Genomic DNA, 16,241 nt, shown 5'->3' with positions numbered 1-16,241 from the left:
GCTGAATCGACCAAGTCACGCGCACACGTGGTCCAATGGCGAATGAACCCATCACCGCACGTCTTCATTTTTTTTCCCTTTCGCTGATCACAGAGCCCCTCTTTGCAAAGCTTTTACACAGTCGTCCTCGCTTATCGGCAGTGCCTCCGAGGCCAGCAAACGCCTTCGAGAGCAGTTGCTACTTGCTGAAAGGAAAAATGCACGAGACACACACTGACAGTGAAGAAAATTTATTTTACACCAAATGTAAGAAATATAATATGTTCACTTCCGGGCCCAAAAGAAAGCACATTTCTGCCCCACTAAAACAATTGTCTGGATTTTAAAAAAGAGCACTGTACATTGTAAGCATGCCAGTTGCTAGTATTCTACATGTCCTAATACAATGAAATTAGTAAATGAAAGAAATGCTAAGAAATCTTATCTCGTTTCCTACTGAACTGTAACTACAGAGCCATGTGTTTGAACTGTTACTTTGTACTGACGCTCCACACTTTTGCACAGACTATATATTGAGCTCGCTTGACTAAGAGTAAAACTTCATTTGGCCTAGTTGGCACATAATTCTGAACTTAAAACTTACAGCGCAAACACCTAAGACGAACCGCAAAAGGCAGACACGACACACGCTGGCACTAACTGACAACTTCTTTATTTCTTCGTCGTCGATGCATATATATGCCCTAGGCCACACAACTGCACAGGCGCACACATTACATTACAGAGATCTCCCAAATTATCACATATGCAAACGTAGGAACTCAAATTCAGATGGGTGCAGGGACAAAGCTATGTCACTGATGCAATTATCATTTTGCCTTTTTATGTCGTAGGCCTCTAAGGCAAGCCGCGCAAGCTCATTCATGCTTTTGCCAAGAATCGACGTCCCATCAAGTCGTGCCTCACAATTTTTGCAAAAGTTTATATGCGCAACAATGTGCACTCTTCTATCTACATTTTTGTTTACTTTTTGTGCATGTTCCCTGCGCGGTCCCTTAAACACATAAGGTCATCTATCAACTCAAGAAAATTGCTTGCAGGCATAGTGTTCCTTTGGCGTTTTCTGCACCGAACAAGCTTTTAAAGCTATGCTCCCGCACCTGCGGAGAGGGCAGAGGAGGACGCCAAATTCGGCATGATGCTTCATACGTGTTGTGCGCGGTCGGCGTGGTTTATACAATTCACTCTCATGTCCTAAGACATAGCTTGGCTAGATATGGCATTGCATCAATGAGCGACTCAGGGAACATGCGCAACAAGTAAACAAAAATGTAGATAGAGGAGCGCACCTTGGTGCGCATATAAACTCTTGCAACAATTGTGAGGCACAACTTGATGGGACGTCGATTCTTGGCAAAAGCAAGAATGAGCATGTGCGGCTTGCCTTAGAGGCTTACCACAAGAAAGGCAGGGCGATAATTGCATTAGTAAGATATCTTTGTCCCTGCATCCATCTGAATTTGACTTCCTACGCTTGCGTATGTGATAATTTGGCAGATCTCTGTAATGTAATCTGAGTGCCTGCGCGGTAGTGTGGCCTAGGGTTTATATTGCATCGACGACGAAGAAATAAAGAAGTTAGCACCAGTGTGTGTTGTACCTTCCTTTTGTGGTTCGTCTTAGGTGTTTGTGCTGTAAGTTTAAGTTGCTTGACTAAGCCATTCCTAATTAACAGTGGCTGGTATAATGAGGCCGATCAGTGGTATATTGCATGGACTAGCACACAAATATGATAAATGTCAAAGTACTAAATTAAGAAATTGGGACTCATCACACAAACAAGCTACATAATTTAGTGCTGAATTTCTGAGCAAGCTATTAAAGATTATTGTATTTTACGAACCAGAACCCACCTTCTGATTATGACACATGCCATAGCGAGTAACCCGAATTAATTTGGACAACCTGGGGTTCTTTAACATGCACCTGTCTAAGTACACAGGTGCTTTTGCATTTCGCTCTCACTGAAATTCGGTTTTGTTTAAGACTACATTTACGAAAGTTCCAAACACGATCCCCCCTATATTTTTACAGTGGGTGCTCTTTAAATGGAGCCTCAAGGTGCCAGGGAAATTGGTTCCATTTACCAGGCATTATATTTACTGAGAGACATTGCAGAGAGCCAACCAATTATCAGGATGGTGTCCTATTTAGGCGGCAGTTTCGAAGCGATTTTCGTTTATCGAGATTCCACTGTAGTCCATAATAGTGGATGAGTTGTGTTCTGCATGGACACATTAGCATGGCTACCATGTTTAGTTGAATATTGTGCAAGCAGCAACATTTCACTGTACCCAGTGCAATATATAAAGCCAGCAATGTAACATGTTGCAAATGCAGCCACGAACAAGTACCTTCCCTGATCATATCCAAAAGCAGCATCTTTATACGAAATTAGTCATGCTTTCTCCCGTTTAAGTGCCTTGTTTTCAGAAATCAAATCCTCCTTATCACATTGACCTCCAATTGTGTCATTCCCCGAGCTGAGGTCATTTGAGATTGCATTTAATTGCCCTTCAAGTAGCATATTGGTCTTATTTAAAAAGCACATGGCATCACAGTGACCACCTAGACATAGAATTCGAGCTGCAACACAGTAGCAAACATTCTGAGGTAGAAGCCTAACTATTCTTTTGAATTTGGATGCATGCTCAAAACACTGCTACGCAATTGCAGACAGGGCTGATAGTGTAGCAACCAGGACAGATTTAACGGACATAAAGGAGCAAAATTGTGTGAGCTTCGAATTATTATTCTCTCTGAGGAACCATGCTGTCCAATTATAAAACGGGGATCAAAATAAAGTAATTGGATAGCAAATCTGCATTTCATTAAGTAAATAAAATACTGTTCATGCTACCTTCCAGGGTGCACACTACATTCCCTTTCCTTGAATGTGAATTTGCTACCTTTCCATGGGTTGCCAAATGTATAGGTGTATTGTTGGTCAAGGGTGGTGGAATGGATATAGGTCTCGGGCTAGAGGAAATATTTAGAGAAGGAGACTTGCCAGGTTGAACGAATGTCTCAGGCTGGAGCCATTTGGTTCTCTTGCAAAGATGTTGCCTCCAGCTTGAGACTTCCTTTGTTGGACAACTGTTGATGACTAATTTCGCCATCTTTTCATTTACCCTCGTCTTATTCAACCTATTGCTCCACGCAGCAGCTGCACTTTCTTTAAAAAATAAAGATATTAATGAGCTCAAAGGCTTTGTGCATGGCTGCATCCCCAAGTACAAAAATTTGTTTGCAGATTGAATGACAGAGTTCGTACCTTTCTTGAGAATTCAATAGGAAGAACCAAAAATTAAGCTAACAGACTGGTTATGACGACAAGTAAACATGAATTGATGTGGAGTGCCATTTCTTCATTTTGCACCAGGCTTGGGGCCAGCCAGACTTCTTCCTAAAATTGAGAAAATTTTTCTAATGAAATACATATTAAGAGTATTTTCTTCATAATCTGAAAATTTAAAAACATGGTTATTTGGTTATTCATATTTAGTTGGGAACAGTGCGAAGGACACTGACGAAGTAAGGGCTTATGCAGTAATGCCACATAGTGCTGGCTGAGAACAGATTCAACTTTAGAACAGACAAACAGTTAAGTACTTTGGAATGCTTCCTAAAAGCCATAAAAAACCAAAGCAGGAAGCAGTTGTACAAAATAATGTATGTGCATGAAAAATGCATCTGATCATCGGTTCGCAGACATGTTTGCCATTTGCTTGTCAGTTAACAAAACATGTGTTACACTGAAACATTTCTCCTACAATTTGGCAATTCTGTGGGCTTTCATTATTGCTCGGGTCAGTTGGTTTATGTTGTTACTGCTACTAGTGTACGGTGAAGTGTAATGTAGATGGGTAAGTACTACTGACAACTATGAACATTGGCAAATTTTGCCGCACCAGGATAACGCATGCATTGTCCCGCTGCAGCGAAACTTTCCAGTAAACATTCACAGTTGTCTGTAGCACTTTCCCATCTGTCTCGCCTCACACTGTTCCATCTATAGCGCTTCACCATACTGTAATATGCACCACCGACACAAAATTCTACCCTTCTGAAGTTCTTACTGCTACTTCGCACTCGTCACATTCAGGCCGCCAGGCGTGCTGAGCCCAATGTAGTATAACTGCATAGACTGGCAGCTCCTGTCATGGACTTATTCTGGTGTAATGGCACCACAGAAGCAAACGAAGACAAAGACATGCAGGACACAAGTGCCTAACCTCAACTCTCGCTTTAATAAGAAAACAGACATCATATACATCACATAGTGACAGGAAGTGATGTCATTAATTCAAAAACAAATTCTTTGTGCAATGTAGCTGAGAATGACTGATGCATTTGTCCTTTTCGTGCTAATCTGCCAAAGCTTAATTATCTTATGTACATCTGCTCATAATTATTGGCTACAAGTTTTGATGAACACAGGAACGAACCAATCTATTTTGCAGTGCATCACTATGTGCGAATGAGAGTTATTCCACACAAACTTCATTAGCCGCAATCTCAAATTAATACAATGTGTGTATGCAATGCAAGCATGACTGGATGGGAATGGCTGACTGTACATAACCTCCGTTGCACAGTGCACCGCCTGCAAATTGTGCTGCACGCAACAAATTAATTTGTTTTCCTGGCTTGTCTTTTTTTCTCATCAGAGCAAATCTCACATCACATGTTTCATACAGAAAAAAAATTTTTGCCTGTAGAGACCAGCTACACAATTACCCATGAAAATTACAAATGCATACGAAACAACTGCAACCACTTTTTTACTTCATCTCATTCATTATATTCCATATTCATGCCTAATTTAGTTGCGCAAATCATTGTTTTCTTAGGCCCTTGTTAGGAGAGTTTTGTGCTGTAATAGAAGGCAGAAGCCAAAAAAAGGAAAAGGTTGGTTGTGGTTGAAGCACAATATGCATCTAGTGAACTAGGCCGCAAGCGTTGTGTAGTCTGCTGCCATCATAAGGCCGTGCCTACATTGGACAGATGGGATGCTCTATTAATGCGAAATCAGGGAAATTGAGGGAGTATGAGTCATCTGTGTGAAACAATCCTCCATCACACAATGTTAAATACTGCAAAGAATGTGACTGCGGTCCTGTGTTCCACAAAACTTGCGTTGTAGCCAGGTATTACGACCTGACAACATGCAAGGTAATCGTGGCTTGCAACATTTAAAAAGTATGACGAATGTATCAGTGATCCATTAGTTGCACTGCATAAAGAATTTCTTTTAACAGATATCATCACATCATGTCTCCACCTGTTATTAATATTGCCTGTTTCCTTATTTTAAAGCTTGAAGTGAGATCCGGTGCTTGTGTCATGTGCGTACATATCTTTGTTTACTTTTTGTGGTGTCATTACACCAGAATTTATATAACCAAATGGCCACACACTGCTTTTGTCACGTTATAGTGGTGCTTGCAAAGCCTCCCAAACAGCAGCCTATTTGGTCAAAACATGCTTTTGTAAATATGCTCTTCCAAATAGAAAAGCTATCAAGAAGGTAACAAGAATCAAGAGCATTAAGTTAAATCCACTGCAATGCTTTACTTTTTTGCCTTTATTCCTTACACCTAAGTGGATAGGAAAGAGTGTGAATGTTACAGAAATGCACTAAATAAGTTGTTGAAATTATGCAAAAATGTTAACGCAACTAAGCATAGATTTATGTGCAATAATAGACACCAGTCTCAATTTCTTTCCTTCTGACATAAACATAGTATATCTTATTCCTTTGGCATGAAGGAAAGCATATGTAGACCAGACAAGCTTATATTTGAATGAGAGCCTTCACGATTAAGCACCACTATAATGTGACCATAAGAGTACATACACTGTAAACAGTGCCGATGACAGCCCAAATTTCATAAGTGCAACATGTTAGCGAAAGCAGCAACCATTAACCCAGAAACTAATCAAATCCCACAATATAACAACAAGAAAAAAAAAAGATTAATGTGTCAGCGCAGCACATGTTCTCTGAAGTTACAGAAAAGTGGTATGCTTATTAACAAACCTGATACCACAGCACATTTGTATTTGACCACCCCGTGCCTCTTTATGTGCTTTCGTGCCTCTGACAAGGCATTACTGGATATTTATTTGCTTGTATGTTGCAAAAACACATCAATTATTAGTCAGTGCACAGTGCACCATGCCATTTATCTATGTGGACTCACTTTGTGCCCTTAGCACTGCTCTCACCTATTCAGAACTAAGGATTGCAAAAAGACTTGTTCCACTTAAATCTACATGCCTTAATATGTGGGTTCTGCAGTTGAAATAGGGTAATTATAAGTAAAATGCATGACATGTTCTGATGAACTTTGTTTTCATAATCTAATTGTTTATTTGGGCACATAACCAGTCAGATCATTTGTACTAAAACAAGAAAACAAATTCAACACACTAGTTTATACTGGTTGGTGCTCTATTGACTTTAGTACACACATTGAACAAACGACAGGCAGTGAGAAATACCAACAACCACTAACTTCCACACGGCATTATTGGTCACATGTGCACGATATAGCTACAAAAACCCAAACGAAAGTAGACAAAGAAAAAAGTACATTTTAACAGAAAAAGAACAAGACAAAAAAACTTCTTTTGGTAGCTAAGTCACAATCAAGGTGTAAATGACAGCTATAGTTTGGCAAGCACACATGTAGTTACTTTGCTCAGTTCCTCGATATCCCAATTTCTTGTTTGACAGCAACACCAACGGGACATCTACGCATATCTATTGCACATGCCATTTTTACTCGCTCCAAAATCCTTTCGTGGTTATTCATTTAGTACCTGCTTCGCCTGTACTGGCATTGCAGGGGGGGTATACATTCTGTGTAATGTAACTTACATTCAAATCAAGCACACAAAGCAGGGAGGGAATTATCTTTGAAAACTATGCAAACAATTGCAGGCCGAAAAACCTTGCAGTCCCTTTGGTCCAAGGAAAAAACAATGTGAGGCATCACCTATAAGTAAAGGAAATTAATAAACCTTTTTAGTGTAATCTCTTTCTTGTGAGGTATGATGATAGCCTGATATGAATTTCTCTATCTCTACATGTTTGGAACAGTATATGCTTGAAATAATCTTAACTGAAGAGATTTCCCAGTCTTTTAAATCCTGCCATTGCAGCTTACCCTTACTCTCAGTAATACAAAGCCTTTTAGTATGACTTCCTATTACGAATCTAACTGCCATATTTTGAACATTTTCAAGCAGACCAGCTGACTCAATATTATGGGGATTCTAGCAAACATGTACTTATTTGATTAGTGAATGCACATAAGCAAAATACCGCTGTTCTTTGAGGTTTTCGGGAAGCCAACAAAATGTGTATGGGTGGACACACGACAGCTACTACACCAATAAGCATCGTGGCCAACCAAAATTAAGTTTATTCCTATATGGGCGGGCGCGGCAGAGTGTGAGCAGACAATGGTCGGCTTTTTCTGGAGTCATATACAAAGGAACCCCAACATAACGAATGCACTAAAATCAGCAATTTGGTTTGTTGTACTCAGATTCGACCGTTTAGTCAAATAAGTACATTTGCAAATGGATTGTTTTCCCACGGAAAGGGCCGCAGTCAGAAAACACAAATCTGAATGAGAAAAAAATTTTGAATTTGAGAGTCAGCGACCAAAGATACGGTTTCACGGTGTGTTAACGATACCTTCACATAGGTAGCATGAAGCAAACCCAGCCTTGCTTTCGCATCCACCCTGTCCTCTTTGATACTGCCACACACAGTGGAACGACACTATCATGAAAAGTGCTGGCAGTGGAGGTGAATGCTTTGTCTGTATCAAACTTCAATGCATCTCTGAAACTACAGATTATGCAACCCCGTGTACTAAACACGGGGGAAGACTGTGCACATAATACCACGCCATATCAGCACGTCTAGTCTTTCCACAGGCAGCAGATCACCTCTAGAACAGGGTGTGCAGGCTGCAGATGTGCTCAGCTGCGCTCACAGCCATGGCGCTAGAAAAGAAGACGCACGGACTGGGCCCTTCTGAGGGCCCCCTTAAAAGCTCAGTTTGTCATTTTTTGTTTCTGTAATAGGCTAGTGATAAAAGTGAATTTGCTTCATGCCTATTAAGAAATGTTGTACACATGGTAGAAAAATTATGAAAGTAGAACATTTTATTACTTTTCACCCCTCTCAGTTGGAATATCGTACAAATGCATAAGCAGCCATTTTTGCCTTGTTTCATCTAAGATGTTTTTTTCATGCTGAAAGAAAGGCATGTGTTTAAAAAATAAGCTTGGTTGCAACATGTAAAGGAATTATGTAATGTCACAAGGGTTCCTGAAATCAAAATATATTTATGATTTCTTTGCGACTGGAACACTCAAAAGGAAAACGACCTTTTAAACAGACTAAAACAAAGCCACAGCACATGCACCCATACTAAGCCAGGGACTGTATCAAGCTGATATGAGAAGACTTTCAAGAAAGTATCTTTCCCGGTTTGGGAAAATTCTTAAAACAATGGTTAATACCTGGCCCCACGCCTTAAATCTAGAAGGAATAAAGTTCTTAAGCTACTCTGTGTTCTTTCTTGAACCCAACAAATGTGCCTAGAAAAATGGGTCAAGTCTACATCTTGCCGCATCTGTGGCAAGGTGTGAACAAAAAACTCGCTTTAGCTGGCTGCAGTGCTCCCTGCGATGAATATTCAGGCAGAAAATTGTTACCCCAGTGTGACTGTGCACCCAAGAAAACAAAATGTGGTAGACTACATCAATGCAAACGGAAAAATCTTTAGTCCATGCTTGCTGGCAACCTGTGTCTGTATTGGCCTCTAGAAGAATTGTGGCCCCCACGTGCTGGAATATTTCCGTGGCATAGAAAACATTGTGTGATACCAGCTATCAAGTGCTACCATGAAGTAGCTACCAGCTATCAAGCTATCAAAAGAGCTATAGGCAATTTTGCTGCAATAACAGTACTGTTTTTATAGCATTCGTTGTGGGGAGTGCAGCTTGCCCCTTTTGCCGGAGTTCTTGCTGAACGGCAATTTATTATCAGTTTGTTATATGTGGAACTTGAACAGCTTATATTTTTGTCTCCTCAATCCACACTTCTGCTGCACTTTTGCCAGCATCTCTACACAGGGTGTCTTGACTGAGGTCATACCAAGTAAGCACGCTACAAGCCTTGTGTGCATCGTTTTCATGACTATTTCGATGACCAAATTTCATTTTCAGTGACTTCATCAACTAAGTATCTAGCGGCAGCTTGAACATGGGTACTCATGAGAACTCGCACCAGGCTTGGTCAAATACGTCCAGCACTGCAGCACTGAGTGTGAACCATGCTGTAAGAGTTGGCAACTAAATTGCCACCTTGTGATTGAAACTTTTCATCCTTACAATCAAGGCTTCAATTGCCCAGCCAGCGAGCTACAGCAAAGGTGTGAACTATAGTCATCTGATGTCACATTCTATGTCATAGCGATAGCAGGTGATCCCTCCAGTGGTGGCCCTCAAGGCCAACAGGCATCCCTTTCTATGCACGTGCTTGTGTAGGACTGGGGAGATGGTGCCAGTTTGTTCTTCAGCATTAACACTGTTCACGCTGTATCAGGAACACATTTTCTTACTCAGTGCAATAGCCCTTGAACCTACATAATTGCCAATGAGTCCTTTGTCGACCAACCTTTCCTTTGCCATGTCATTTCCTTCTGCCTTGATGTCACAGCAACTTCAGCTATATGAAGCAATGATGGTGTTTGAGTACCCACACAGCCTTGCAGCTTTCCAACCTGAACATTGCTTCATTAAAAGCTGACATGATTTGGTCTCAGCAGACAGATCAGAGTTTAAAAGAAGCCTTAAACTTCTTTCAAAGTCATTCTAACCTTGTCAATAATCCCGTGCCTTTTGATGTGTTATTCAGCATTGTCCAAAGCAAGTCGGCTCTTAAAAATCAAAATAACAACTTTGTGAGGCCACCTACTAGGCTACCACTGTCTCTTCAGCCAGCCTGAAGTGTCTTGCAGCCATCAAAGCTGGAGTGCAAAAAAAACGACAAAGAAAAGTGTGGCAGACAAAATGCTCATGGAAACCCATATGTTTATGGACTGTTACACTGACTGAAAAAGATGGTGGCTTCCCAATACAGTCTTGATGTACGTAGCTGTTTCAGTCACGAATAAACAGCCAGTTGCGCAGTCCTGCACAAGCACAGTGTACAGATGCCCATGGATTAAAATTTGTTGTGTGTGCATGTGGTACAGTGTACCACATTTCATGTTCCTGAGGCTGCAGTACACTGGGAAGACTGGTTGCAACTTCAATAGTAGGCCCTTAGAGTATTGCAGCCCTTTGTTCATATTTTGCTGCAGATTGTATCAAATGCGAATGCAAATTGTTTTGCAGGACACGTCAGTTCAGTTCAAGCAATTAGACAGAGTAACCCAAGAAATAGTTTAAGCCTCGAAAAGGTCTTAATACAGTCCCTAGTTTAGTACAGGTTTTCGCCTGATGTTTTGGCTTCTTCTACGGTATAATGCTGTTGCTTGCTAGGTACTGGTGGTGTGATGTGCACACTCTCTTGTGTTGCTATAATGACAACTTGTAAAAAAGATTTTCCTTCCTAACAAACATTTGGATACAGTGCCTGTGAGCTCATCTTTTAACCTGTTTTTCATTTGATCTGTGCATTTACATTGAACGTAAACTAGAAAATATCAGTACTCAGAATCACAAAAGAACACACCTGTGTAACGATTCTGCCGAGATCGTGGGAGTGGTCCAGCCACAGGATGCAACGCAGGTAGAAAGGCCTCCTGAGTTAAAGCAAAATAACAATCGTTGTAAGACGCGAATAAAAAATTTTATTCTGTGAGGCTTTCAGCATGTATACTAATTACCACATTTGTATGTAAAATAGTTTTGCATAATAGCTGAGCAAGGTTAACGTCTCGCCCTGTGACTGTCAGCCAATGCTACTCATGGCAATGGTGGCAAATATGGCACATCCTTTCAAATGGAACTTTTGTGGGTTACATGAATTTAAAAGAACTTAGGTTTACATAATACATAACACCTGTGGTTAGAAGGATGTCTTGCATGCAGCACCAATGCCACAAGTGGCACTGCTTAACACTTCCAGGGCCAGACTTAGTACATAAACAATACAAATGTGCAACAATGTGAACAGGTGGTTAGCTGCTGCTATAACTCAAAGATTGCATGCATCATGTAGATGTGAATGCAGCTCCCATCAGGAGCGAGTTGCCCTTTAGTGCACTTCACTTCTCTTCCTCTTTTGTCTTCATTGCATGTTGGTGCCATATGGTAATAATGAACAAAAATTAAGCACTTCAGTTCCCATTCTTGTTTTACTACATGCTGTAAAGTCATCTAAGTGCGCTTAATACTCTTAAGAATGTACTTTAGCCATTTTGTCAATATTTTTCGCTTGGCTTCACTACACCTTAATGTAGTGCAAATTCTAGACAATGCTTACAAAAAAACCTACTCCACACAATAACACCTCCAATTAACAGTACACAGTCTATGGCTTCGAGATGTGTACATACATACTTTATACATGGTTACAATGAAAATATAAGTGGCTGTTCTAATACGCACACTTAGCATACTGCATAACAGTCACCTGGTTCCAAAATGGCTTTTTGTTATCACACATAGGACAGCCACAACTATAAATTTAATTCTGGCAGTAACTTAAGCCACGGCCAAAACCTTCATAGTGCAATCAATGAAAATTTTCGAATTTAGAGCAGTTAGACATAAACAGGGCAAGTAGTTTTAAAGTGTTAAATAATGAACTGTTATGGAATATGGCGGTAGAAGGCCATGCGCCTGAAACATAGGTACTGTTTATCATATAAGCACATTCTTATATTTTTGCTTAGTTTCCTAGGGATTGCATCAAACAGTTTGCTTGTGTAAATTTTGCTACATGGCTGTATCGTATTAGCCCTTATCTTTTCGCATTTGGCTTACTGCAGCTTTATGCACATGCATAAAGCTACTACTGCTACCACTTTCTACACTACTACCTACTACCTACACTACTACCTTCAGCTGAAGGCCAAGCACTATGCTGTCCAACATACATGCATTTAACAACACCGAACAGTAGACAGAGAATGAGCAACTCTTTTATAAAGTGCAGTTCTTTGGAGACACATTGATATATATCTGGAAAACAGAGATTTTCGCTAAAATTATAACTTAATATAATTGGTACTGAGCATAATGCATCTTGCAATAAACTTGCATTTACCGCACACCATTATACACACTGCGACCTCTGCAGCTTCTCCACAATCTGGCACAATGTGCTCAAGCTGCCTGTAAACCCTGGAAGGGGTCTATGATAGTTTAAGAAGCTTAGCAAACATGAGAAAGACCTAAAATGAAGGTCAGAGAAGCAAAGCAAATTTTTAACCATTCCTCTCTATGTTGCTATGAATGTCAAGGTTCCAGCAAATGATGTGTTTGAACTGTGTTTTTAATCGTGCAATACTAGAGAGCACATTTTTGCAATAATAATGTGACAGAGAAGAATGACAGAAACTAACTTAATGAATATTTTTCTAAACTTGCATGAGGTTTTCGTCATTATGCTGATGCACACACCTGCATACCTCTACTGTGAAGTCTTGTTTCAGTTTATTTTATTGTCACATAGTAATTTACACCATACACTTGTCCTGAAATACATCACGTTGGGCTCCTTCAGTATTTTTTGCTTACTGGAAACACACATGCCTATACAGGGCAAGCACTCAATACATGCAAGACTGCCACGGGAATGGCCACTCGAGGTCGACTGTTAGTACAGCGCAAAAGACGAGGACTGAAGGAAGAACACAACACAGGCGCTGTCACACAGAAACATACTCAAGGCACTTTGCGAGATTTTCAGGCTTCTTTCATGCTCTAAAAACACATTATGTAGCACATATTGAGCCACAGATAGCTGTACTGGGAAATTTTCACGTTGCTCTACAACTTTATAATTGAGACTTTTTATCTAATTAGAGAAGTTGATTAATTGATTAAGACTAATTAGGTAATTAGGCAAAATGCAGCAAATCCAAGTATTTCCAAGAGACAGGAAACAACATTACATAGGTTCTGTGCAGCTAGATGGCATATTCATATTTTTAAAAGTTTGCTAGAGTTACGTGGGATAACCTGCATACCTCCTATGGAACAGGTGTCACACCAATCACTCTAAGTAATGCCGCTAAACTAGCCATTGTGCTCAAAACATACAGGGTAAAAAAGCAAATTCTAGGTAAGAGCATACCAAGGCCTCTATTGCTGAAAAGGGAAACTGATGGGAGGCGCCCGATCTCCGGCCATGAAGCTGCTTCATCCTCACAGTTGGCAATGAAACGACCGCAGCCGCAGTCCTGAAATAAAAATGAAAAATTTGACACTACAGTGATCACACAGAACACAAAAAAGCTGGTCACAAGCTTATCTTGGAGAACATCTGCTGCTACATTAGGTTTTGTATATTCGTCAGCTTATTGTTAAACTAAGCTTGCCAATATTTTATATCTTAATGGCTTTGCTCTTTACAAACCAATACCTTTGCCCAACTCATGCACATATGCGCTACTTAAGCTATGAGATGTTTACTGATCCCTTACAATGAATGGCTTCTAAGACAAATTATTTCACACAAAAGGATGCATAACTTATGAGTGTTACTGACATTGAATACCAAGGTAGTACCTTTTTTTATAGACAATCGCGGACTTGAAGCACATTTTTCTCACAGATACAGGTTACAGGTTGATCGGTCTGCCCTTTTTTTTTTTTTTTTCACCAGCAACAGAAATTTTGTTATTAATACTCGTGCAATATAGGATGACGCTGTGGTGTGTGATATGATCCCGAGTTGAAAAGCGCAACTTCTTTGTGTTAATTTGGCACTTAGAATTCAATACTAAATATCTGTACCCAATAGGCAATGGCACAGCAGCAAAGTAATTAAACATTAAACAAGTTCAGGTATCCAGAGCACAGCGCCAGCTGTTGAATAACAACATTGCACAAGCATCGACTATATAGATATAACGTAGTAAGTGCACCGCAGGCGTAGTGGCGGCCTCAGCAAAGAACACAGGCATGGAGCGACGCGCCCGTATGACCTATCACCGGCAATGCTATCGCGTAAATTGATATATCTCGTCACGGCACGGGCACCGTTTTCTGCCGGCCGAGGTGCCGGCGCCACTGGTACTCACCTGCTCCGGCCGCCGAGGTTCAAGTGACGGCGTATCCAGTAATCTGAACCCAAGCAGGACACCTGTTACCGCCAAGCAGTACGCTAACAATAAAGAGGTTCTTATACTCTGACCGGCAGCTCATGCGGCGTTGACCCGTAGTGCCGTAGGAAGCTCACCACACGCTTTTAATACCACAAACGCGCCGCCGACATTTCACGCCCGTAGATCAAAGTCGACGGGCGCAGGCTCTACATGCTACGTGCCGCAGTCGCGCACTGCCTGCACAATCAACGACGTGGGCGCGAAGAGACACCGACGATAGAAAGGAGCGTACTGGCAAATCTGCACAATGCGCGCTAAGTGGGCGACCTACTGCACACAATCGCACGAGCTAGGGGATTGGCGCCACGTACGCGCCAGCTAGCAGATACCGCGCACAAAGAAGCGCCGCCGGTTCTCGCTCAAATGATCGCTGTACAAACACTCACACACGCGCACCGCAGTAAGCCCTTAACGAGCCGCCACATTTTCAGGCCGCGGTTAGGCGGCGAAGCTTAGCTCACCTCGCACTGCACGTAACTATTATGGTAGTGGCTTGCGCTTCGGGGATCATGTCGAATGCTCACATCCGCCCAATTAAAGACGCGGCAAAGTCCCTCATTATATAAAATCCTAATTTTTAAGTACACTCGCTTGACTCTGAGCACTCAAGTCGCCTCGATTACGACAAAGCTCGAAGAAACACAGTGATCGTGCAAAATGGTTCTGGACGGTCAACTGTCGCGCCATGTTGTATCGAGACCTTCAACAAGTCATATCAGCGCGTCTCCTCACTTAGAACACATGCACACTCATAGAACATGTAATAATCGTTCAAAGTCACTTACCGTGGAGTCTTGGGGGTTCAAAGCAGTGAGAAACATCAACCACGGTAGAAGAATGTGCCGTCGCTGGTCGAATGGCCGTCGCTGAAAGCTGCTTCAACGCGCGCGCGCGCGCACCGAAGGCTGGTGTTCCTCCGCGCGTAGTTCCGACTTCGGCGTCCTCTGCAGCACCAAGGCGCGGCTACTCCGAACAGAAAAACAGCGCCGACACACATTGCGCGGGATATTTCGAATCTGACTGCAGAAATAATCCTACTGAAATTGTCGCTGCGGCTGACTGCCTTGTTGGTCATGGCTGAGTTATTCTTTTCTCTGTTTGGCTCGTCTCAATTTCCCCTACGCCACCGTTATTCCTTGAAAACCCCCATTTTACAACCGCAATGCCCCTTCAAATGGGGTCGGGGGTATAATAATGGTTCTAGCTTATTTTACTTCTTCTCGTGGGCGTACTCATTTTAAGCTAGGGGGGAAAAATGGCATATCAACTGTTAAAACGCCCATATGGGCTTATTTGTGTTTACAGTGTGGCTATATCGCGACTAAAGAAGCAAATTAAGCGAGTGCGGGCATACAGTACGAGGCCTACAATCCAATCTTGTATGTGCGAGCGTGAGAACCGATTTTACTTTTTTGCACCTATTCGACAACGAATTAACTTCGAGAGCTTGACAGGCGTTCCTCCAGCATAGAAGAAATGGGGCAGTCGAGAGATGTAGTAGTCGCCAGCCCCGCTGCTCCTGCTTCAACGTAGTTCCTACGAGAGGAAGAAAGAGATAGAGAGAGAGAAGCAAGGAAGAAAAATTAAAAAAGCAGGGAGGTTAACTAAATTTTGTTCAGTTTGCCACCCTATACGTAAGAAGGGGCGAGAGGTGCGTGGAAGAGAGAGAAGGCAAGAGTTCAAATTATGCGCGTACTGTGTGATGCCCAGCGTTTCTGCCGTCGGGCACTCAAACCTGTCGCCTTGAGGTATTGCAGAAGCGCTCGGCGTGGGGCTTTCTGGGCTGATGAGCTGTGAGGACAGGCTGCCAGGATCTTTTCTTCCATATAAGGCCGACCGTCTAGTCTGCTCAAAACACACTGGAGTGTC

The 16,241-nt window shown here is 41.8% G+C and overlaps 1 protein-coding gene and 1 long non-coding RNA gene across 3 annotated transcripts in view; one reads left to right on the top strand and one right to left on the bottom strand.

Annotated features, from left to right (window-relative positions):
- Positions 1-16,241, top strand: part of LOC126548108 (lysosomal alpha-mannosidase-like) — a 518,622-nt gene that overhangs the window by 285,932 nt on the left and 216,449 nt on the right. The gene's annotated exons all lie outside the window — the stretch shown is intronic.
- LOC140219383 (uncharacterized) lies at positions 215-15,263 on the bottom strand. Of its 2 annotated transcripts, none has more exons than XR_011895611.1 (4): positions 15,158-15,263; positions 13,340-13,445; positions 10,769-10,838; positions 215-3,406 (listed from the first exon to the last, which is right to left on the bottom strand). It is a non-coding gene; the product is annotated as an uncharacterized lncRNA (long non-coding RNA). The 2 variants fall into 2 exon arrangements; XR_011895612.1 differs by lacking the exon at positions 15,158-15,263 and adding an exon at positions 14,289-15,146.

The sequence above is a fragment of the Dermacentor andersoni genome, chromosome 1 (genome assembly GCF_023375885.2).
Source record: "Dermacentor andersoni chromosome 1, qqDerAnde1_hic_scaffold, whole genome shotgun sequence".
Taxonomy (NCBI): domain Eukaryota; kingdom Metazoa; phylum Arthropoda; class Arachnida; order Ixodida; family Ixodidae; genus Dermacentor; species Dermacentor andersoni.
This window is presented reverse-complemented; position numbering and strand designations above follow the sequence as displayed.